Source organism: Bos javanicus, chromosome 19 (assembly GCF_032452875.1).
Source record: "Bos javanicus breed banteng chromosome 19, ARS-OSU_banteng_1.0, whole genome shotgun sequence".
Classification (NCBI taxonomy): domain Eukaryota; kingdom Metazoa; phylum Chordata; class Mammalia; order Artiodactyla; family Bovidae; genus Bos; species Bos javanicus.
This window is the reverse complement of record NC_083886.1, coordinates 35,550,234-35,571,927: the sequence shown is the minus strand read 5'-3', so window position 1 is coordinate 35,571,927 and position 21,694 is coordinate 35,550,234. Positions and strand designations below refer to the sequence as shown.

General features: G+C 54.3%; 1 protein-coding gene across 10 annotated transcripts in view; it reads left to right on the top strand.

Annotated features, from left to right (window-relative positions):
• EPN2 (epsin 2) overlaps positions 1–21,694 on the top strand; it is a 50,716-nt gene that overhangs the window by 3,883 nt on the left and 25,139 nt on the right. Inside the window, exon 1 of one of the 10 annotated variants that reach the window (XM_061391174.1) lies at positions 17,219–17,388. The exons of the other annotated variants lie outside the window; for them this stretch is intronic. The gene's annotated coding sequence lies outside the window, so the exon portion shown is untranslated. Of the gene's footprint in view, positions 1–17,218; positions 17,389–21,694 lie in introns of those variants that run through there. 10 annotated transcript variants of the gene reach the window in all.

Below are 21,694 nucleotides of genomic sequence, written 5' to 3'. Positions count from 1 at the left end.
TGCGGCTGAGAGGGTGTGTTGAGTAGCCTCTATCCACTGGCTTGTTTGACCGCACCTACCTTCTAGATTCTTGATGGCTTGAAATGCAAAGTTGTTCCAGCAGACTCTTGTTGAACATAATTCCCCTCTGTCTTCACATCCACATACAACACAGGGGTTGCCACCCTATCGCGAGTAGAAAAACAGGCCCAGAGAGATTAAGTAACCTTTGAGGAGCTAACCCAGCCAGGAGTCAAACCCAGGCCTGTGTGGTTCCTAAAGCTGGGTGCTTCCTACTCCACCAGCCCCTGCAGAACACCCCACATGATGAGTGCTCATTTCTGTTATAGGACACACTTGTAACCTGAAAACCACCACATTTATTTAGAGGGCTGGGAATTGTGAGCAAGGAGATGTGTGTCTTTTTCTGACTTTAGTGTCTGTGAAGAAATTGAGGTTTGAATGGACTGTTTGAACTGATAGAGGCTGAATTTTGGCTTTGGATTTAGAGAATGGCCTGGCTCTTTTGAGCAGATCCTCAGCACTGTGACAATCCCCTGCGTGCATGGGATTCCTTCTGGTGACTCAGCCCGGCGCACCCAGGTGCTGGGGCTGCGTTGTGCCTTCCTGTGGGCCCTGATCTGGGTGGAGCGTGCCAGCCCTCTGGAGACAGAGCAGGCAGCCGTGTCCCTTACCTGGTTGAAGTGGTGGTTGGAACTGTGCACAGAGGCTGTCAGGGAACGGACCCCGTCCGCTTCCTGGCACATGGATCGTGAATGGAGTCAGGAGAATCAGGCTCGGCTTGAGTGGTGACTGCCCATTCAGGCTCAAGCATGATATGGGTTTAAAAGCATCTATAATTCATCACTTCTGAGTGCAGGCTTCATCCTTCCTGTCACTCCCCCTTCTTAAGGAAGAGTAAGCTTCACAGAACAGGGCTCCGTAGCTGAGGACACCAAATGGCACAGGCAGTTTGGCTACAGAGGCCATGCGACAGCTTTGGAATCAGGTGTGGGTACAGATTGGCCTCCTGGCTGGATGGATTTGGGCACTTTAATCACTGAGCTTTGCTTTCCTTGTCTCTGAAGAGGCCAGTAATAACCACTGCAGATAGAAGAGTGGTCTTCCTCAGCCACTGGTGCATATTAGCATCGCTCAGAGGGCGGGGCGGGTCCTGCCCCCAGAGTTTCTGACCCAGTAGATTTGGAGTGAGGCCTGAAAATGGGCTTTTTCAGCCAGTTACTAGGTGTTCTCTGATGCTGCTTGTTCTGGGGCCAGATTGGAAATGCAGGCCCACAGGACAGACGGGAAGGCCAGTGAGGAGTCTGCCCTGGCTGGCTGTGCCGGAGAGTCACCAGCAGCAGGTCCTTGCTGCCTCCCAAGTGCTCTGAGTGAGATGGTGGCATGACGCTTGGGAAGGGAATTTGGTTTCTCAAAGTGATGTTTTCATTTGTTCTTACGTGATTATAATTTGACCTGTGGTCACAGCACGATGACTCTGTGGGTTAGTCAGGATGTTGTCCGTAAACGAAGGGAACGTAAACGTCAGTGCTGTTCGAAGAGGCAGTTTAAGTCCAGAATCCTGTTTGAAAAGCTGGTTCTTCATTCCCACACGTCAAGCAAGATGTTCGCTGTCAAGGCTCTTGAGAAATGCAGCTGAGAAAGGGCAGGGGGCGTGGCATTGGACAGGAGCAAACTCCCACCGGGCTGTTGGGGGTGGCCTCTGGTGTTAATGGAAGTTGCTCCTCCCTCCAGCAGTTCAGAGTGATTTCATAGTCTTTGGTGTTTACAGTTGGGAAGGAAAATTTTTTTGTCTCCAGTAGTAATGATCAGCTTGTCCGTCAAAACCAGACACGTGGGTGTGTGTGAGCCCTGCCGATCTTTGAGTGTCTCCTTTGTGCCTGGCCCCGTGCGACTCCTTCAGGAGTCCCTCCACAGGGCGCAGGGATCCTCCAAGACCCGTCACTACTTCTCCTTTCGCCTGTGCAGAAACTAAGTCTCAGAGGGGCTCAGCAGCTGACCTCAGGCCACACAGCCAGTCATTGCCCAGCTGAAGACTGCTGCCACCGTGTCAGATTGAAAACCACAGTGTCTCCGTGGCCTCGCCCTGCAGCCGTCGCAGGTGTGCCCACTGCCTCAGCGTGCCTCACAGCAGCCCGGGGGCAGGCGCTTCACAGGGGAGCAGAGCTGGGGCTTGGAGGGGTTGGGCTTGCTCATGGGCACCCACCCGCTGCTGGCAGGACCTGAATCCTCCCCTCCCTGCCAAGAGGTGCAGAAGTCAATTCTGAGACCCAGAGCTGCCTGGGTGTGTAGAGCAGGAACCTGGGGGGAGCCTGGCTGGAGCGGTGGGAGGAAGTCTGTGTGGCTGGTAATTGGTTTTGTGCTCATAAAGCTGTGCTAAAGTAATCGCCCAAATTGCCCTTGGAGAGAAGGGGCTTTGTTTTTTTTGACTCTGTGATCCTGAAACTGCACATTCGTTCTGTAAACATAGCACATGGGAGTTTAGGACTAAAAAATGGTCTGGTAATGCATACCGAAAAACTTGGTAGTTTTAAAATGTTGCATATAAATAAAAATATGATGCTTCACCTTCCTCAGTAGGCAGTTCACATATGCCTTCTAGCACATGGGTCATTTTTCTGGTCCTACCTCCCATGGGTGAGGAGGCTGGGGTGTGATCACTTTCCCAAGGTTTGAAAACTGCCCGAAGCTCCCAAGCCAAGGGGTGATAAACAGCTATGTGTCAGTACCTGCCCTGTGCTCTTGGGAGGCCCTGGAGGTTTGGACTCCAGTTGGTTGTTTTGTAAACTCTCTAAGACTCTGGGGTGAATACATCCTGAGAGCTAAAGGTTGCTAGCTAGAGTCTGTCCCCTTCTCTATGTCTGCGTACCCCAAGGTTGTGGCAATCAAGGAATGATGATGGGCTGAAAAGTTCACATTTTTACTTGAAAGTTTGTCCTCCCTGAGTGCCTGTTTGATACCCAGAGCTGCCATGGGGTATACTGGGAAATTAATGATCAGAGAAATAGCTTTTAGGCCACTTTCTGAGAGGCAGTCGGTTGAGGCAGAAATATGGGTGTCAAGTCAGGGCGGTTCCATGACCATATGGTCAATATCTGAGGGCAGCCTGCCGGAGTGCTGCACAGGGTCTCTGAGGTCAGAGCTGGGTGTTTGTGAGAAGCCATGGCTCCGCCACCACTAAAGAAAACTGTTAGTGAGGCAGAAGCTGGTTTGTTGAGTTGTGATTTTGATTCTTGGTCAGGAAATGAAGAGTGGAGAAAAGTCTGGAAGAGTCAGGGAGAGGACAGGATCACAGCTGGACGTGGCTGGACAGGGAGCCAGAAGGCAGAAGGGGGGCAGGTGCCTGGCGGGGGTGTGGCGTGTGTGTGGAGGAGGCTATGGAAGCAGCCCTGCCGGGCAGATGCCTCCTGAGAGCAGGGAGCACTGGGTGGCCACTAGCTCCAGTGGGGCTGCGGCCTTGGGGTTCCAGTGTTGGGGGCGCCCTCTGGCAGGGCCTGCAGTGTGGCTTAGTTCCTGTGGGTGAGGGCCTGGCCAGGCTGCCTTCACCGGACTGGATGGGTCCTAGTTCCAGAGCCAGCCCCAGGGTGTGTGTCAGGATGAAGAGGCCGGAGTCCTGCTCTGTGGAGGGGGCTCCTTGGGGCCTTCTTGCTGCCTAGGAAGGTGGCTGTCAATGCCCTTGGAGCCTGCAGTTCGTATTGTTGGCTGCACCTGCAGGTCACGTGGCCTGAAAGCTTTTCAGAATGCCTGTAATGGGGCTGCACCCCAGACCGTGGTGAGGGAGCCAGTCATGTTTTCAGAAGTGCTTTAGAGCACTCTGATTGTGTGTGTGGGCTGCGAGGCTGGAGCCAGAGGGAGCCGGAAGCCTTTGCAGTCACGAGGTGTGGGGTGCTGGGACCCTGAGCTCCTGTCAGCTGCTGTGGATGGTTTGGGAGGGAGAGAGGGGAGGGGGCAGGTTAGGGGAGTTGTGCCAGAGGAGGACGGTTGGGTGACCACCTGGCTGCAGAGGTTTGCCTTTCAGTCACCCCGGGGAAAGCGGGCTGGGTTAGCGGAGTCAGCAAGGTGAGAGCAGGAGAAGAGACTCTAGTGCAGCAGAAGAGACTCTGGCCCAGCTGTTTGGTGACCTCCTTCAGCCTGGCTCTCAGCCACGTCAGTGCAACTGACACCGCCGGGCCAGCCTGGAAGCCAGGTTCCTTCCTGCATCCCTAACTGTGATGACCACAGCAGACACTGCTTGTAAAATGTAGAACTACACTTCTGAAAAGTAATTATAGTAGCCTGGAGAATCCCAGGGATGGGGGAGCCAGTGGGCTGCCATCTGTGGGGTCGCACAAAGTTGGACACGACTGAAGCGACTTAGCAGCAGCAGCAGCAGCTGTTATTTAGAACTCCTTATTTAGGTAGATGCACTTTATTGATTAAAGGTCAGAAATAAGGTTTTACTTGGTGTATTTAACACATACCACAATATCATCATTTATGGTATTTCCAGAAAAAAGTAGTTTTCAGTCCAGTTTATTCAGTTTTTAATGTTTACTGAACACACGTGTTATACACTGTAGGTTAGGAATACATACATGATAAGATGTAAGTTCCTAGGAGGGAAAGATTAGGAGGTTGTGATTAATATATACACACCACTATATATAAAATAGGGCTTCCCAGGTGGCACAGTGGTAAAGAATATGCCATCAATGCATGAGATGCAAGAGACGTGGGTTTAATCCTTGGGTCCGGAAGATCCCCTGGAGTAGGAAATGGCAACCTGCTCCAGTATTCTCGCTTGGAAAATTCTATGGACAGAGGAACCTGGCAGGCTACAGTACAGTCCGTGGGGTTGCAAAGAATTAGACACAACTGATCATGCACACACACACAAATATATATATATGTACACACACACACACATACATAAAATAGATAGCCAACAAGGACCTACTGTATAGAACAGGGAACAATACTCAGTATTTTGTAGTAACCTATAAGGGAGAATAATCTTCAAAAGTATACACACACACTACTGAGTCACTGTGCTGTGTATCTGAAATTAACACTGTGTTGTGAATCAGTGTTGTAAATATTCTAGTTTAAAAACAAAGGATGTAAATTCCTGCCTTTAAGCAGCTGATGATCTGCGGAGAGCGGCTCCTGACGTGGGACAGGTAGTGTCAACTCCGAGAGAGAGACGTTAGAAAGTGTGGGCAGATGCTGAGAACGAACTTGGGTGTCAGAGAGGAGATGGTACGTAAGCAGAATCTTGAAGGAAAAGTGGGAGTTCTGAGGGGCAGAGGACCCCAAGCAGCAGGAACAGGCCACGAGGAGCCGTGGGTGAGATGTCAGGCTCCCTGAGCCGGGAGGGTGTGGAGGAGGCAGGCCAGGGCGTGCGCGGAGGCCCCCATCAGCCTGGAGTCCACCCTGGTTCTCATATGGCTTTGGTGGCAGGGGGCACCCGGTGCTCCCCCTGACCTCTGATCTGAGCAGCTCTGGTCCCTCTGAGCGTGGGGAGCTGGAAAGAGCTCCTGTGAGAAGAGGTCCTCTGCTGTTTGAGACAGACTGAAGTGATGTCACTGCTGTGGTGTGTGGGCATACCCTGGGGTGACTGGGAGCGGGTGCTGGAGGCTTCCCTGGGAACCTGGAATGCCCACACTCCTTTCTTTTGTCGCAGAAGGTGGGGCTGGAGGGGGCTCTCGGCTGCCCCTCCTCTCTGCGAAGCTGGTTCCTTGGGTCCAGGCGGGGCGGGGCAGTGCTCCTGCCTAGTGAGCAGGTCCCTGGGGAGAGGACTCCTGACAGCCAAGCGGCTATGTTCTCTAGAACCCATGGAGCCCTGTGTGACGACATTGTCGGGGCGAGGGGTCGAGCCCTTAGCTCAGGGCATGTGTGAGCAGCTGCCGTGTGCCAGACTTGGACCTGGGCACCCCCCACGTGCACCAGGCAGAAGTGGTCCGTGGGTCCCATCCAGCCCGCCGGTACTTTTCGTTTGGGTTGTTGGTGCCTGGTTTTCAAGATTGAACTTGGTTGCTGTATTGGTTTCCTATGGCTGCTGTAACAAATTACCACCCACGCATGGCTTAAAGCAACAGGGTTCTGCAAGTCTAGTCCATGTGGCTCTTTGGGTGTAGGCAGGGCTGGCTCTTCTGGAGGCTCTGAGGAGCTCTGTCCCCTGCCTTCTCCAGCGCCTTGCCTCGAGGTCCCTCCTCTTCAGAGCCAGCAGCTATAGTCCCGTCCCTCTCCCACTGTGCCCTCTGATACGGCTTGCCTGCCCCCACTAGTACTTTAAGGTCCTTTGTGGTTACATGGAGCCCCCTGGATAATCCAGGGTCCTCTTCCCTATTTTAAGGTCATCTGATTAGAGACCTTAATCGCATCTGCTGCTGTAATTCCCCTTTGCCATCCATCCAGGATTAGGATGAGGGCATCTTTGGGAGGCCATTATTCGGTCTACCCCAGATACCAACATGAAAATCAGGAGATCTTACATAGCAATCCAGACTTGCGGCTTCATTGACAAATCAGAACACTTGGCAGCCGGGGCCTGCCCCGTTGCCTGGCAACCCTGGGTCAGCGCCAGGGTCGGCGCCATCTCTGGGTGAGGTTGCGTGCTCCAGCTCCTCACAGCCCCCACCCCTCCCGTGGTGTCCACTCACCTCCCTTTGTGGCCTGGGCCCTGCTCTGGGGACTCACAGCCTTCCACAGAGTCCTGTGGTGGCAGGTGCCTGCTCAGGATGGTGGAGCTTCCTGCCTCCGTCTTCTGTGTCCCTATGAGACCCCCCTCCCCCACCTCCAGATCTCTGTCCTCTCCGTGCCTCCCTGCTGACCCAGGCTCCATGCTCCAGAGCCTTTCTGGTGCTCTTCTTGGTGGTGGTGCTTTTTTTTTTTTTTTTTTTTTACCATAACTCCTTGTCTCCTGTCCCTTCTTTCCATCCTGGTACCTTCCATCTTACATCTTGCATTGGCGTCTGTGAGAAGCAAGTCTTTCTAGTACACCGTTAGAGCAGTGCCCATTGAGTCAGGACCACACAGCAGTGTTTTGTTGAACACCTGCTGTGTGCTACATGCTCCCCTAGACTCTGGGAATGCGACAGGGGTGGGTGGAGGGAGATACCTGCCTGCCTCCCCTGCACACCTAGTTCTGGAAGAGGGAGCAGGGACAGGTGAGCTGGCAGTTAGTTGCAGCATCAGCTCCTCCTGCCTCTCGGGAGGGAGGCTCTGGCAGCGTCCTGTTCCTGGACCCTAGCCCAGAGGTGAGCTCCGTCTGGTGTGCTGGGGCTCTGGAAGAGGCACTTGGGTGACTGATCCCCGTATTTGCAGACATTGCCGGGACTCCAGCTGATGGCTGAATTTGGGACAGGCATTTTGGAGGGCCCTTAGTTAGCATTAGCAGCGTGAGAGACCAGGCCAGACACCTCTGTGTGCTGCTGCCCGGTGGCCTGGCCTGGGACTCTGGTTATTTTCAAGGAGCCCTTTGTATGGCTGCTTGTGGCCAGGTCTGCCTCCAGGTGACCCTGTGCTCTGGGGCTCAGGGGGAGGACACCTGGTTGAGCCCCTGGAATTTGACAGCTTAGAGGCATCTAGTTCTTTTATCTATACAGAATACTATCCAGCAGGTCAGAGATCTTTGGAAACTTGCTTGAAAACAGAGTAAGACTTATCATTATGGAGGGTTTCCAGCTTATAAAAATAGAATAGTTCAGCTTGACTGTTTTAATCTAGGCTCTTCTCCCTCCCCTGCCAGATTATTTCAAACCAAATCCGAGACTTGACTTTGTTGATAAGTGCTTCAATGTGTATTGCTCACAGATGTGGACTCTTTGGGAACTTATTTTTAAATAAGGACTGACCACCAGCGGTCCTAATTCTGAAGTTCATACTCTCTGGGTTCAAAGCTGGGTTTTTTCAGTGGTAGCATAACAGTCATCTTTATACAAAATCTTGATGTGGGTTAAATTTTATTAGCACTTCTATTAAGGCAAAACAATGAGAGTTCAGCTATCTTAATTATTATTATTTTTTTTATAAAATGACATAAAATTTACCATGGACCTGAGTTTGAGCAAACTCTGGGAGATAGTGAAGGACAGGGAAGCCTGGCATGCTGCAGTCCATGGAATCACAAAGAGCTGGACACAACTGAACAACTGCTGCTGCTGCTAAGTCACTTCAGTCGTGTCCAACTCTGTGTGACCCCATAGACAGCAGCCTACTAGGCTCCCCCATCCCTGGGATTCTCTAGGCAAGAACACTGGAGTGGGTTGCCATTTCCTTCTTCAATGCATGAAAGTGAAAAGTGAAAGTGAAGTAGCTCAGTCGTCCGACTCTCAGCGACCCCATGGACTGCAGCCTACCAGGCTCCTCCATCCGTGGGATTCTCCAGGCAAGAGTACTGGAGTGGGGTGCCATTGCCTTCTCCGAACTGAACAACAGCAGCAACCATTTTAAAGTGTAAGTACTCAGTGGCATTCATCACATTCATTGTGTTGTACAGTCTCACCTCTTTCTGGTTCCCAAGCTGGTCTCATCACACCCTGAGGAGACCTGCACCCATCAGCAGCCGCTGCTCCCCTCCCCACCCCGGCATCCATGGATTTGCCTGTGCTGGGCAGTTGACATGAATGGAACCATGTGGCCCACGGCCTTCTGTGACTGGTTTCTTCCCGTTGGCATCCTGTCTTCCAGAGTCACCCCCATGGTCGAGTGTCAGTGCTTCATGCCTTTTATGGCTGAATGATATTCCGTCATGTGGACAGACCACAATTTGTTCATCTGTTGATGGACACTTGGTTTGTTTCCACTTTGGCAGCTGTGAGTAGTTGCCGCTTTAACTTGTTAATGCTTAATTTGAAACGTGGTGATATGGTGTGTGGATCAAAAAGAAAATGTCACCTGTGAGGGAGCAGGAAGGTGCCTTACTCTTGGCTCCATTGGTTTTTACACACACATTTAAAGATGCTCGCTGCTGAGTGGGACACACGTACTACAGAAGCGCACTGTGCAGAGCATCCCCCTCAGGGCACCCAGGCCCACATGGCTGCTGTCTGCCTCTGGGGGCCATGAGGCCCTCCCAGCAGGCTGCTGACCAAGGACAGGCCCTGCCCTTCCCAACCTGAACAGCCACAGCCATGGGTCTGGGGGTGGATGGTGGCGAGGGGATGATCTCTCATATTCTCTTGGAGCCATCAGTACACGGGTGGATGCCTTTCCTTGCTTTCCCCAGTGAGACGGTCAGAGTCAGTTCCCTTGTGGCTTCATGACTGCATGCTGAGTTCAGGATGGCTGGTTAGATACACGGCTGTCAGCTGGACCATGAAATTATTCGGGAGCATGGCGTAGATGTGGGCGTTGATTTCTGGTAGGAGTTTATTTCCAGTGAAGAGTCAGTGGCAGCCCACCTGCTGACTGTAGGTCAAGGGCTGCCATGGGGATGCAGAGCGGCCCTTGTCCACTTCATAGGGGTCTGGTCCTGGTGTTGGGAGCACGTTTCATCTATGTCATGCTGTGTGTCCCCTTATGAGGACATGAGGGTGGGGTTCATCTCAGGCCCCAGGACAAGGAGAAGCTTCTTCTGTGACTCTGTTCTGTTTTGTCTGTAGACAGTGTGAGTCATCTTTGCTTTGGCCACCAGGAAGCTCAGCTCAGAGCCAGTCTCTTGTCCTAACTCTGGTGTGGTCTGCACTTGGGTTCTAACCTTGCTTTCTGGCCCTGCTTTTTTTTCCTCTCCCTTCCGTTTCCCTGTTGCCTGGGTTTCTTCATTCACTTGCCATTCGCCGTGTCTCCTGGCTTCCTCTGAGCCAGTGATTCTCAAATGCTGTGCCCCCATCACCTTTGGTTCTAATTTTTCTGGGTGGGGCTTGAGCATAAGTAAGTTCCTGAAGCTTGCCAGAGATCCCAGCACAGATCCCCCTCACAGGCGAGGGTTGTGAGCCACTGCTGTTGGCCATTTCCCTTCTTTTTAGCGACAAGGTAGGAAACATAGGCCTCCATAGGAAGGATGGAGTTGGGGAGGACAGCCGATGCAAAGGTGGCCTGAGCTCAGAGAAGCAGCAGGTGGATCACGTAGCTCCTGGTGGCCTTCTTGCTGGTGGAACCAGCAGGAGCTCTCCTTGGCCAGCCTGCAGAGGCCTCACCTCCTGGACAGACCGGGGATGAGTGGCTGTAGAGTTTGCTCTGAGGGCTTTGGGCCTGCCTGATGGGAGCGCGGCTGTGTGACAACGTCCCCGGGCTGTCCAGGACCCGAGCCTGTGTGTGGGGCCCAGTCAGGCTGCCATTTGCTGTGGAATGCAGTTCTAGAGAAGACCAGTGGATAAGAAGGCATTCATAACCGGGTCTTTGCAACTCATCTGACCCTGCCTGTGTGTTAAAGGAGCACTCTCCCTGCTCTAATTGAGAGAAGGAATAAATTATGACTGAAAATATGTTCCTTCTTGATTTAAAAAAAATATTATTTATTGGCAGGAGAGTAAAGTAAGTAGCGTAAGAAATCACCGTGTAACCGGACTGCAAGGTGTTAGGTAGATGTTAATATTTGATGAAAGAGAAACAAATGTTTTCTTTAAACAACAAAACCAAACCCTTTATTATTTCTTCCCTCTCTCTCCCTCTTCTCAGGTTTTTTTCATTAGGTTCTTTTGACTTTGAGCAAGAATCTTGGTAACTTTTTCCCCTCTTCACCATCTGATTATCCGTAGTTTTTCCAAAAACTAAAGCCAGCTCTGATAAAACATACACGCTGACGGAGCATCTTCAGGCTGGTTCTTCTCCGTGCTACGTCTCTGGGGAATGTTGATGATGCCTGTCTTAATGGTAATGAAAGAAAATGTGGGAAGTTCATGAAAGTAGGAAGGGCCAAGCTGGCACTAGCCTTGTCACTGTCACTGCGGTTAATGTTTTGGTGTATTTTCTCTAAGTTGTTTGTTTAGTGCCCAGGGGTCTTTGTGGCCTGTGTGGCCATCGCAGGCTGGCACAGAGCTCTCCCTCAGTGGCTGAGCTGGGAAGAGCTCAGCTGCCTCCTGTGGTTTGTCCCCCGCTTCCTTGCTGTGGGTGTGGGGTCTTGTGGCTGAGAGCACTGCTGGGGGCGAGGCTGCGGAGTGAGGGGCTTATTCAGCAGTTGGATGTGGAGGAGGAGGAGGAGACCCTGACAGGGAGGCTGTAGCGGGTGCTGGGATGGGGCGTGTAGGCAGGGTGGCCTGCAGGGAGGCAGACTTTGGGGCTGAACAGTGGAGCAGAAGACTGCTGGCTCTGCGAGCCTCAGAGACTGTGGAGCGGGCGGTGCCCCCCGGGCAGAGTCAGCTGTGACTTTCGGGGCTCAGGTTGCCCTTTACCATGTAGTACAGGGGGTGGCATTCTCCCAGGGCCAGGTGCCTGGGTGCTGGATCTTCGAAACCTTCCCTTCTGGGCTGGAGTGGCGTCCGGCCTGTCATCCTGGGTTTCTGAAGAAACCTCCTCCCTCACTGAGGTCAGGTTGGTTTATGGTGAGGTGGTCGTGGGTGGTTTATGCCTCTCCTTTCTGGAGGCTATAGAAGAGAAGGCAGGCCCCAGAAGAGAAAGCAGGCCGTTCTTCAGGAACATCTTTGCTTGGGGCTAACCAGCTCCCTCTGTTCCAGTCCAGGCTGTGGGTTCACAGGTCACTTTGGGGTGACCCACGACACGTCAGTGCTGAGTGAGTTCCCTCTGGGGCCCTTGGTGTGGATGTGCTTGTGCCTAGCCTGAGCCTCTGTGAGCAGCTCTGTCATGCTGGGGAGGGGTCCCCACTTCCCTGCCTGCCTGGCTGGTTACAGGCACCTCCGGGAAGGAGGTGCTGGCCTCCCCTGAGCCTGTGCGTCCTGTGATGGCGGTGGGCCTGGTGTGTGTTGGGGGGGTGTTCGGGGGTCTGCATCAGTGATGTGTGGCGTTGCTCTGCTAGCCACTGGATGGTGAAGAAATCCATGTGGTAGACCCCTAAAGGCCGTTGGGAGGAAAGAAAAAGAAATTGGGTTAAAACTAGGAGGAGGGGAACAAATATTGTCTTCTTTAAAAGGAAGAAACTTCATTGGCACACTGCTTCTGAATCAAGCTCTCAGAAATAAAAGATGTTTAAAAACCTGTGCCATGAGGCTCACAGGATGTAACCTGGAATCCTTCCCCCCAAGGCCTCCCGCCTTGCAGGTGGTGATGTGGAAGGGGCCAAGCACAGTGCCCGATGAACTGGCGACTTCTGAGCATCCAGTCACTTGAGAGAGAAAGTCCCAGGCCAGTGCAGCTGGCCTCTGAGGGCCTGTCCGTCTCCCCGCAGCTCCACGTCTCTCTGTGTCTCACTGAGGCCAGGGGAGGGCCCGGCAGGAGGGTCCAGTTTTGTTGCTGGCCTGCAGGGCGGCCCCAAGTGGCCCTCTCTGTGCCTGCTTTCCTTCTTGTTAAGGCTGTATGGGTATACCACGTTTTGTTCATCTGTGAAGGGAAGCTCTTCTCACTGGCTGGCTTTTAGGAGTGATGTTGCTGTGAACTCCAGGGCCACGTGCGTGCTTGGGCACCTCATCCTTTCTCTTTGGCGGAGACACAGGCCTCCACCCCCCCCCCCCACACACACATGCCGCGGGGAACGGGCCTCTGAGGTGCTGGACGCAGAACGTCACACCTCCCTTCTGCCAGTTTTACCGGCTAGGGCCGTGGCTGATCCCTGAGGAGCGGGGAACACAGTTCTGTTACAGGCCCAGGAGGCGGTGGACTGGAAGTCCTTGGTGCATAGAAATGATGACCACAGAGGGGGAGTGGGCATTCTGGGCACAGGGGAGGGGTCACTGCAAGGTGGGGCTCCCAGGTGCAAATTACCTGCCACTGGTAGGCCCGCCTTGGAAGCTGGTTGGTGGAGAGACTATGAGTCCTCCAGGGAGCAGCTTAGAACATGTGGTGGTCTTCAAGGAAGGACCCGGGAGCCTCGTGTAAGTTATGTTCGGGTCCTGAGGCTGAGGAGCTGGCACTGCGCCTCCTCGGCGGGCACTGCCTCACTCACCCTCTCTCCTCTCCTGTGAAGTGCTTCCCTTGCAGGCTGGGGCACACAGTAAGCCATCAGTAAATTCAGCGGCCACCTCGGTGAGTTTGGCCAGCAGCAGCCGAGCCTGCGGCCGGTGAGTGAGCGGGCCGGCCTCCCCAGGTTTGACTGTCTTCCTGTGAAGCACAGGTGTGCCGAAGGACCCGGTCCTCCCCCTGGTCGTCCCTGGGCTGACCGAGGGAGCAGGAGGCTGGTGGCCAGTGAGGCAAGGAAACACTTCTTTCTCTAAAGTGGAGTGTTTACTGGGCAGATCTGCGTGTGCACTGTCATCCGCACTGGAAACTCACTCCTGCATTATTATTTTCCTCAGCAAAGTAGGACAAAGGCAATGTAAATGTTGTTTGGAGAGAAGTATTTGGCTAATGGAGATAAAGCTAAAAGGAAAATAACAACTTTAACTTCTTTTTGGTTTTTGTGTTTTGACATTCAGCAGCATACTTCTAATCTTTTAAGAATTAAAAAAATTACATGGTATGCCAGCCGTGGTTTGTTTCTGCTTGTTAACTTTAGTGTGAAATTGACTCAGTGCCGCCTTGCCAGACGAGGGCCTCTCCAGTCCTGCTTTTCTCCTGGGTGGGGGAGGTGCTCAGCGGGACCGAAGAGGGTGTGGCAGAGGCCTGTGAGCAGCCGTGGGCCCCGCAGGAGTGAAGGGTCTCCCCTCCATCCACTCAGATCCTTCATGGGGTCATCTGTAGGCTTCCAAGGCTGCTGCTGCCATTTTCCTGAGGAGGAAACAGATTAGTGAGCTGACGAAAACGTGGTGTGGGGGCAGCTCTCTCTCCACTCCAACTCATGGTAGTTTTTACCCCCAGCAGCATCACAGCCCATGTTTCCACACCCCGTGAGACGTTGGGGGCCCTGGACTTGGGCATCGGGTGAGGGTGTGAGGAGCAGCCGAGGCTGGGGCAGTGTGGGAGCAGGTGGGGTTGAGTCACTCCTTCCTGGGGCAGCTGTGTGCCCGGCTTAGCGCCAGGCCCTGTGAGGCAGCCCCAGTGTGCAGACAGTCGGGGCCTCTGTCCAGAGGCCGTGGGAGGAAGCGGGGAGAGAAGGGGGAGGCCGGAAGCGCAGGTGGCCTGCAGGGCAGCCGCAGCAGGTGGGGGGTGCTCTGCAAGGCTGGCTGGAGGTGGGGGGGCGGTGATGGGCTTGGTGCTGTGCCACAGAGGCCAGCCCCGTGCAGCAGGTCTGGAGGGCCGAGGGCCCCACACTGGGTGTTGGAGCTGTTTGTTGGCATAACCAGGCAGAGAAGTCACAGCCCTCCCAGCCTGAGGCTTGGCTCCTGCTGCCTCCTCTGGACTCTGCATCCCTGTTGGTTGGCATCATGCCCTGAATCCCCTCAGCTCCTCTCTCCTACACCACAGGATGGTTCTCCTGTGTCTCCACCCATCTCCTGGCCCTTCTTGGACGTCACTGATGGCCACTCACCCCCTTCTGACTTGTGCTCCATGCCCACTCTCCTGGGCTCCCCCAGCGCCCGCCCCAGCCCTTGGCACAGCTGCCTCGGCTGTCTCTGCTCTCTGTGCTGGTCCTGCCAGCACCTCCAGCTTCATTGTCTTCATAGTTGTACGGCCTCCTTCCTTCTCCTGAAGCAGGCACACTCTCCCCACCTTGACATCCTGTGTCCCTGCCATTCTGGTGCAGCCAGGCACTGTGGTATGGGCGTCTGCCTGCTTCCTGCCCTCCCCCTCCCCCGCCCCCCCCAGTCCGCCTGCTGTGACTCCATCAGGACTGCAGGAGCCCCGCCTCCGCTGCGCTGCTTCTCTGTCCCCAGACTTGCAAACCCACTCCAGTAGCTTCAGCTGCGGCAGTGTTTCTTAAAATAATGTTAAGTGGAAGCCGTTGAATGTTACTCATCTTAGAGAGTTTTTTATTGTCAGAATGCCGTGGTATCTTTGGTGGTTCCTTTGAAAGTGAAGCTGAGAGCTGCCAGGTGACCCAGCAGCCCTCTTCCTCGGTACCTGTCCAGGCGAGCTGAGCACACACATCCACATAAAAACTCATACGCAGAGTTCACAGCAGCATTGTGCATAAAGGCCAATAATGGAAACAATCCAGGTGTCTGGCTGATCAGTGGGTACATAAATGTGGTCTGTCCATATGAGAGAAAATTACCACAAAAAGGAGTGAAGTACTGATAAACGCAGTATAAGCGAACCTTTAGAATACGTCTGAGTGAAAGGAGCCGGACATAAAAGGCACATACTGCGTGGTTTTGCGTGAAGTGTCCAGAGTAGGTGAGTTCACAGAGACAGAAGGCAGCGTGCTAGGGGCTGGTGAGTGGAGGAGTGGGTAGTGATGGCGGATGACAGGGTCTCCCGGGGATGCAAACGTCCACTGCAGTGACTGTTACCCAACACTGTGCCTGTATGCTAAGTCACTCACTTGTGTCTGACTCTCTTGCAACCCCAAGGACTGTAGCCCGCCAGGCTCCTCTGTCCACGGGATTCTCCAGGCAAGAATACTGGAGGGGGTTGCCACGCCCTCCTCCAGGGGGTCTTCCCAACTCAGGGATCGAGCCCACGTTTCTTATGTGTCCTGCATTGGCAGGCAGGTTCTTTACCACTAGTGCCGCCTGGGAAGCCCATGCAACACTGTGAGGATCCTAAGCTGTGAGTGTGAATTGCCTACTTTAAAATGGTGAATTTCGTCTTAATGAAAACAAATAGAAAGACCTCCTCTGCCCAAATGCCATAGCATGATACCTGATTTCATGTATGTGATTACTTAATGCAGGTATTTGAATTTAGAAGTAAATTGATTTAGGGACTTCCCTGGTGGTCTAGCGGAGAAGGCGATGGCACCCCACTCCAGTACTCTTGCCTGGAAAATCCCATGCATGGAGGTGCCTGGTAGGCTGCAGTCCATGGGGTCACGAAGAGTCGGATACGACTGAGCGACTTCACTTTCACACATTGGAGAAGGAAATGGCAACTCACTCCAGTCTTCTTGCCTGGAGAATCCCAGGGATGGGGGCACCTGGTGGGCTGCCATCTATGGGGTCGCATAGAGTCGGTCACGACTGAAGCAACTTAGCAGCAGCAGCAGCTGGTGGTCTAGTGGTTAGGACTCTGTGCTTCCACTGCCATGGCCAACTCAGTCCCTGGTTAGGAATGAAGATCCCACAAGCTGAGTGTGGCCAAAAACAAAGTAGATGGATTTGAAGAAAAATATTAAGCATACAATAACACAGCTTATATTAAGAATTAAAGAGGAGGATTCCTAACACAGCGCTTGGCATGTCAGAAGTACCCTGTGAGTGTTAACCATATGACTCTTACTTGGAGGGTTTGACAGAGATCTGGAAGGGGAATAACGAATCAGCAGATCCAGATTCCTCAGTGCATGAGGCCCCCAAACCCGCCCCCCGCCTCACCACCTCTTCCCCTCATGCCCATGGCTCCCTTGTGCCCCCATCCTCCTGCAGCCCTGCCCCAGGGGCACAGGTTTCCCACCGGCTGTCCCCACCTAGGTAGGGGCGGGGGCTGCGTCCTGGGCTTCCCCATAGGCATCATTCCTTGTATGTCCAACGTGTGAAAAGTATTGGCTAAACCCTCTGTCTGTCTGCGCTGTGACAAGGAAATGATGTTACAAGAGAGAACAGCAAGAACATTTGTAAAATGCCATGCAGACGTCGCCGTGTGCCTTGCAGAGCAGCAGCTCTGCTCCCGGAACAGGGTCTAGAAGCCTTGGTGCACGAGTCTCGGGGACTCTTGCACACACCAGCACTGTTCACGATGGCAAGAAGGTGAAGTGGGCTCAGGTGTCCCCGGACAGACGAGGGGGTGGGTGTCGGTGAACACAGGCGCTGTCACTTGGCAGGGACACACAGCAGCGCGGACGAGTCTCAGAGCCTCAGTATCGACACCGGCAGATTGTGGTGGTTGGATGATGTCAATGGTAAGACCATCTTCTTTCTTAAAAACCGTGGGATCACGGAGCTCAGAACCCAAGCTGTTTGCGGGGTTGGGTGGGGAAGGGGTCTGGGTGACAGGGGCGCGTCATCTGTGCCCACATGGGGCTGGTATGTACTCGTGTGTGCCCAGCAGCACGTACATCATAAAAATGTAAGAGGACAGAGTGGTGGCTGGAAGACCTTCTCTGGGCTGACGCTGACATTTGAGAGTCCAGTCAGCGGTGCAGAGTAAATAAAATCCTGGGAACATATCCAGCAGAGGAGGAAGGAGGGAAGTCGTATTTTTATTCTGAACCAAAAGAGGAAGTTTACCTTTCGGCTCTGAGACTGGTTTTTTTCCTGGTGGTACTTCAGATGACGGCTGTTCTTAAAGGAGTAATCAGAGCTCTCGGGTTGTTCTAGCCCATGTGGCTGCTTCAGCAGAAGACGCAGCAGTCACCGAAGAGGTCCTGTTTCTTAAAGTGTGAGTTCTGATGGGATGGAGTCGTCTTGGAGTCTCTGATGCGCAGGCTTCCACCTGCCAGCTTTCCTCCTGTTCCCGTCTGTGGGGCCTGACGCTTTCCAGGGCAGTGCTTTCTGGGAAGAACCTTAAAGACCTCTCCTTGGTGGGCCACGTTGGAAGGCGCTGGGAATGCCAGGGGCCTATCCCAGGACAGCACCACAGCGCCTGGGCCTCATGTCCGCACGCGGTCAGGGGCTGGCCCTTTAGCTCCAGCGTCTGGGCTCCTGCCTGCTTGGCTTGCAGAGCTGGAGACGGGCTGAGCAGGGGCAGGAGGGTGGTTATTTCTGTCCTGTCTCACTGCCTGTTTAGCACCTGACAGGAGGGCCCTTCAAAGCCTCTGGATTCAGGGAGGAAGGATTCACTATTCTCATGGTAGTGTGGGGTTTATCTGAAGCTAAACAGACGAGATGAAGAGGATAGGACCAGAAGCCAGAGGTCTGGGAGCAAGTCCTGGTCCCACCACGTGCTGGCATGTGGCTCAGGCCAGTTTCTTACCCTCTCTGCGCCCAACTTCCTCACCTGCAAATTCTTAACTGAGGTTCAGTGAGCAGACGCTCTGGCATGCAGTCAGAGCTGTTAGGATTCTCCAGCGTCTGTTGAGAGAGCCTGTGCTATTTTCAGTTTCTATTCTGAGCCTGTTCTTTCGGGTGACTGCTGGCATCAGAGAGTTAGCACATCTGAGGCCTTGTTGGAAATGCCAGCCACACAGGAGAGGACTGGGCCCGGGTGTGACGGTCAGGAAGGGGCTTGGGGATGATGCCACCTGCCTGACCAGGAGGGGCCTTCTGCCCAGCATGTTCTGCCTGGGCCCTGCTGCTTCTGTAGGTGTGTCCCCTGCCCTGGACTGTGCCCCAGGCTGCCCTCGGGGTGCTGCTGAGAAACATCCTCAGAGACACACTCTGGGAGGACGCAGGTGTCTGAACCTGTGTCACTCAGTGCTGAGCAGCGGCTGTCCCCACCTCATCACCTGGTCTGCTCCTGAGCCCAGGCTGGTGGGGTGGCAGGGCTCTGCTGCCCGTGGGACTGCCTGGGTACTATTGGCTGACATGGCTCATCCACCCCTGCCCTCAGGTTCTTCATTGTGAACTCTTAACCACGTGGAGTGGTTTTATATGTTCACTGAGCAGAGTGGCTGCTCTGACTCCAGCGACAGAGCCCTGAGGGAGACTGCTGGGGGACTGGCCCAGATGAGCCCCGTGTCTGAGGGGGAGGGGGTGGGGTGCTGTCTGCCTTGTTCAGTTTCCCTCTGTTCCCACTCACTCAGCCCGCGTCAGAGGAGCCTGTGCTGAGGACACGTGTTGGAGATGGGCAAGCAGCAACTGGGATGAGCAGGAAGGTGTCCCACATGAAGAGGTTCTGCCCACAGTGGGAGTTAGTGACTTGAGAGAGTGATCGTGGTCCCCAGATCTCAACTGACAGGAAAGAGCCAGTGGGACAGTGCTGGGGGAGGCCACGGGCAGGGGAGCAGACCGTGCCTGGGACCGGGAGAGTGCCAGGGGGCGAGGGTGCACCCGTGCTGGCCCTGGAGGAGGTCACCTTCCGGGTGTGCCGTCTTCTGGGCTCTGGTGCCCCCCACACCGCCTGGGGTGGGCTGCAAGGACCTCAGCCACACTCCCCAAAGCCCACGGGAGCCCTTTGTGCCAGGCTGGTCTGCATTTACACTGCCCGGAGGTGCCTGTCCTCACCTGCGGGCTTCCTCTGGGCAGCATCTTGAGCTCCTGAGAGAGCAGCGACGGGTGGCTGCTGTGCCTGAACCCAGGCCTGTGTGGTCCACAGCTCCCCCTCCCCTGGCTTCCCCTCTCCTGCTGGCTCCTCAGGACGTGGCCACAGCCCAGCACTCAGCGCCACCACAGTGACCAGCCAGGTCTAAATTAAGCATGAATCCCTGGGAATTCTGCCTTTTCCCATGTAGTTCTGTTCTTTTCCCAAAATGCCTCAAGCTGGAAACTTCTGCTGATCAAACCCATTGCGGGCCTGCCCCGTGTGCGGGTGGGTGGGTGTGAAGCCATCAAATGTCCCCTTCTGTGCCCCAGTCTCTGGGTGGCGTGGCCACTGGCCATCGGGGGTCTCTCTCTGGTGGTAGAGTCACTTAGCGTGTTGGAATGGAGACTCTGGCCCAGGGGTCACAAGCTCCTTTCTTGGAGGGGGGCTGAGTTCCAGGGGCTCACTCCACAGACCCGGGAAGCCCCACAGGCCAAGAGAAACATCCACCACTAGGCTTGTCGCCAGAACTCTAGCCTCATGGTGACTGACCTGGAGCTGGTCTGAGGTGGGGGCTCCTGTGACACCCTTGGGCTGGCAGGAGTTGAGCCCTTGTCAGAAAGGGGCCTTGGGACAGGAGGCTGGGTGTCCGGTCTGCCCTGCCATCCAGGAGCGGGAGGCTGGGCCTGGCCCAGCCCGAGCCCTGCTTTCCAGGCCCCTGGTTCTGTGTGCTGTCTGGTTTCTGGCAGAGTTGTTTAAGAATGTTGTCCCTGGTTGGCCATTAGCAAAACTACATGGAGGAGTGGTGGAGGGGAGCAGTGAGGAATTTTCTGTCCTCTGCTCACGCATCCACTGGCCCAGGTGCCAGCGTTCGGTGCTCACGCCTCTCCGGGAGGTGCTGCTCGTCACGCCACCGTTTCTAAGCGCCTGTGTTGTCGGGTGGCCAGACCACGTCTCCTGAGCCTGGTCCTTGTTTCACACTGCCTTTCAGAGTGACTGCGTTTCAACACCCGTGTAACCTGCAGCCCGGCTGCTCTTCCTAGAGACTGAACGATCCGCCACACTGCTAAAGAAAAGAAGAAGTCCTCACGTGTGTTTTCAGTGCTTGATTTCTGCTTTTAGAAAAATCACTAACATGGTCATTGGAGGCTATCTGACATCGAATTTGAATTTTCCTGTGCTTGTTCCAAGGCTGTCATGTCTTGGGAGAAGCCCCCAGGTGGCTCTTTCTTTTTAAGGGGACAGGGGTCATCCAGCGTTGGGGGGACGGTCAGTCCCCCTGCAGCCAGTTAACTGGCACCTGGGGCTCTCCCTGTAATGTGGGTGCTGCCACTGTATCTGCTTTATCATCTTGGAGTTCAGAGGCTCAGATGTTTGTTTTTGAAATTCTTCACATACATGAATGCAGGGTTTTCTTGAAGCCCGCTTTTGGGATAGAGATATAAGATTTGATTTCTCTGCCCACCAAGGAGTCCTGGGACACAGATGCTGCGTTCGGTGAGTGAGGCGGACGGCCCTCAGCTTCCCTGTGGGTGTTGCCTGCCTGGAGAAAGTCACAGGAGGCCGCCAGACGCAGATCAGGAGCTGCCATCTGTGGATCCTGTTAGGTTTGGGGAGGGGAGAGATTTGCTGCCATTCCCTCATAGCTGGTCTGGGTCCCTGATAACGATCCCCGATCCCTGAAAAGCCCCCCAGATGGGGGTTTGGTGGAGACCCCAACCATCAACATCTTCTTGACACCTGGCCAGTTATGTCCCTGTCACAGAAGGGATGGCCAGGACTCACGTGGGCTTTGACCAGGGCCCACCTGGGGTCTGGAGCCATGAGGGCTGCTTCCTCCTGAGTCTGGGACTCTGGATTGGGAAGGAATTTCCCCACCCAACTCTGAAGGCTCTTGAACACATTTTTATGGAATTCTTCTTGCCTCCAGGGGCATCACTCTAGCCTTGGAATTTTTTGTTTGTTTTTTTAGTGTTGCTCTATTTGCTGTTTTATTCAGTCTACTTGTAGTTTCCACTGTCAGGCGAATTCTGGTTATATTTTCAAATATGCCAGAATTTTTCTGCCCCAGCTTGTCTTTGGCAAATGTGATCCAGCTGTTACTTTATGGTCACCATTATAGGCTGCTCTTGAGATCAAGAGTCCTGATCCCAGACTCTGGCTGGGTTGCCTGCGTGTTGAGAGCCAAGGGACGCAGCTCCTCGGTGGTACTGGGCCATGGCTCAGCTGTGGCTAGGGGCCCGTCCTTCAGGCTTTGTGTGTGTAGGTGGGCTGTTGCCTGGGACAGGACATGCAAGCTGCAGGTTACATGCGGCCGCGATGGCTCCTGCAGCTGCGAAGTGCAGGGTGGGGGAGCCTGCCGAGCCCCAGGTGGGTGACAGACAAAGTGCTCGGCGGCCCTGGGGCTTCAGGACCTTGAGTGTGACCAGTGATGCTGGAGCATTTGCTCTGGGAGCCGGAGCTGCTCGGGAGGCCCCCTCTGAGGCCCATCCTGTCTGGTGGCCATGGATGACCAGCCTTGTCATGTCACACATGCAGGTCCCCACAGAGCACCTGGCCCTGCTCC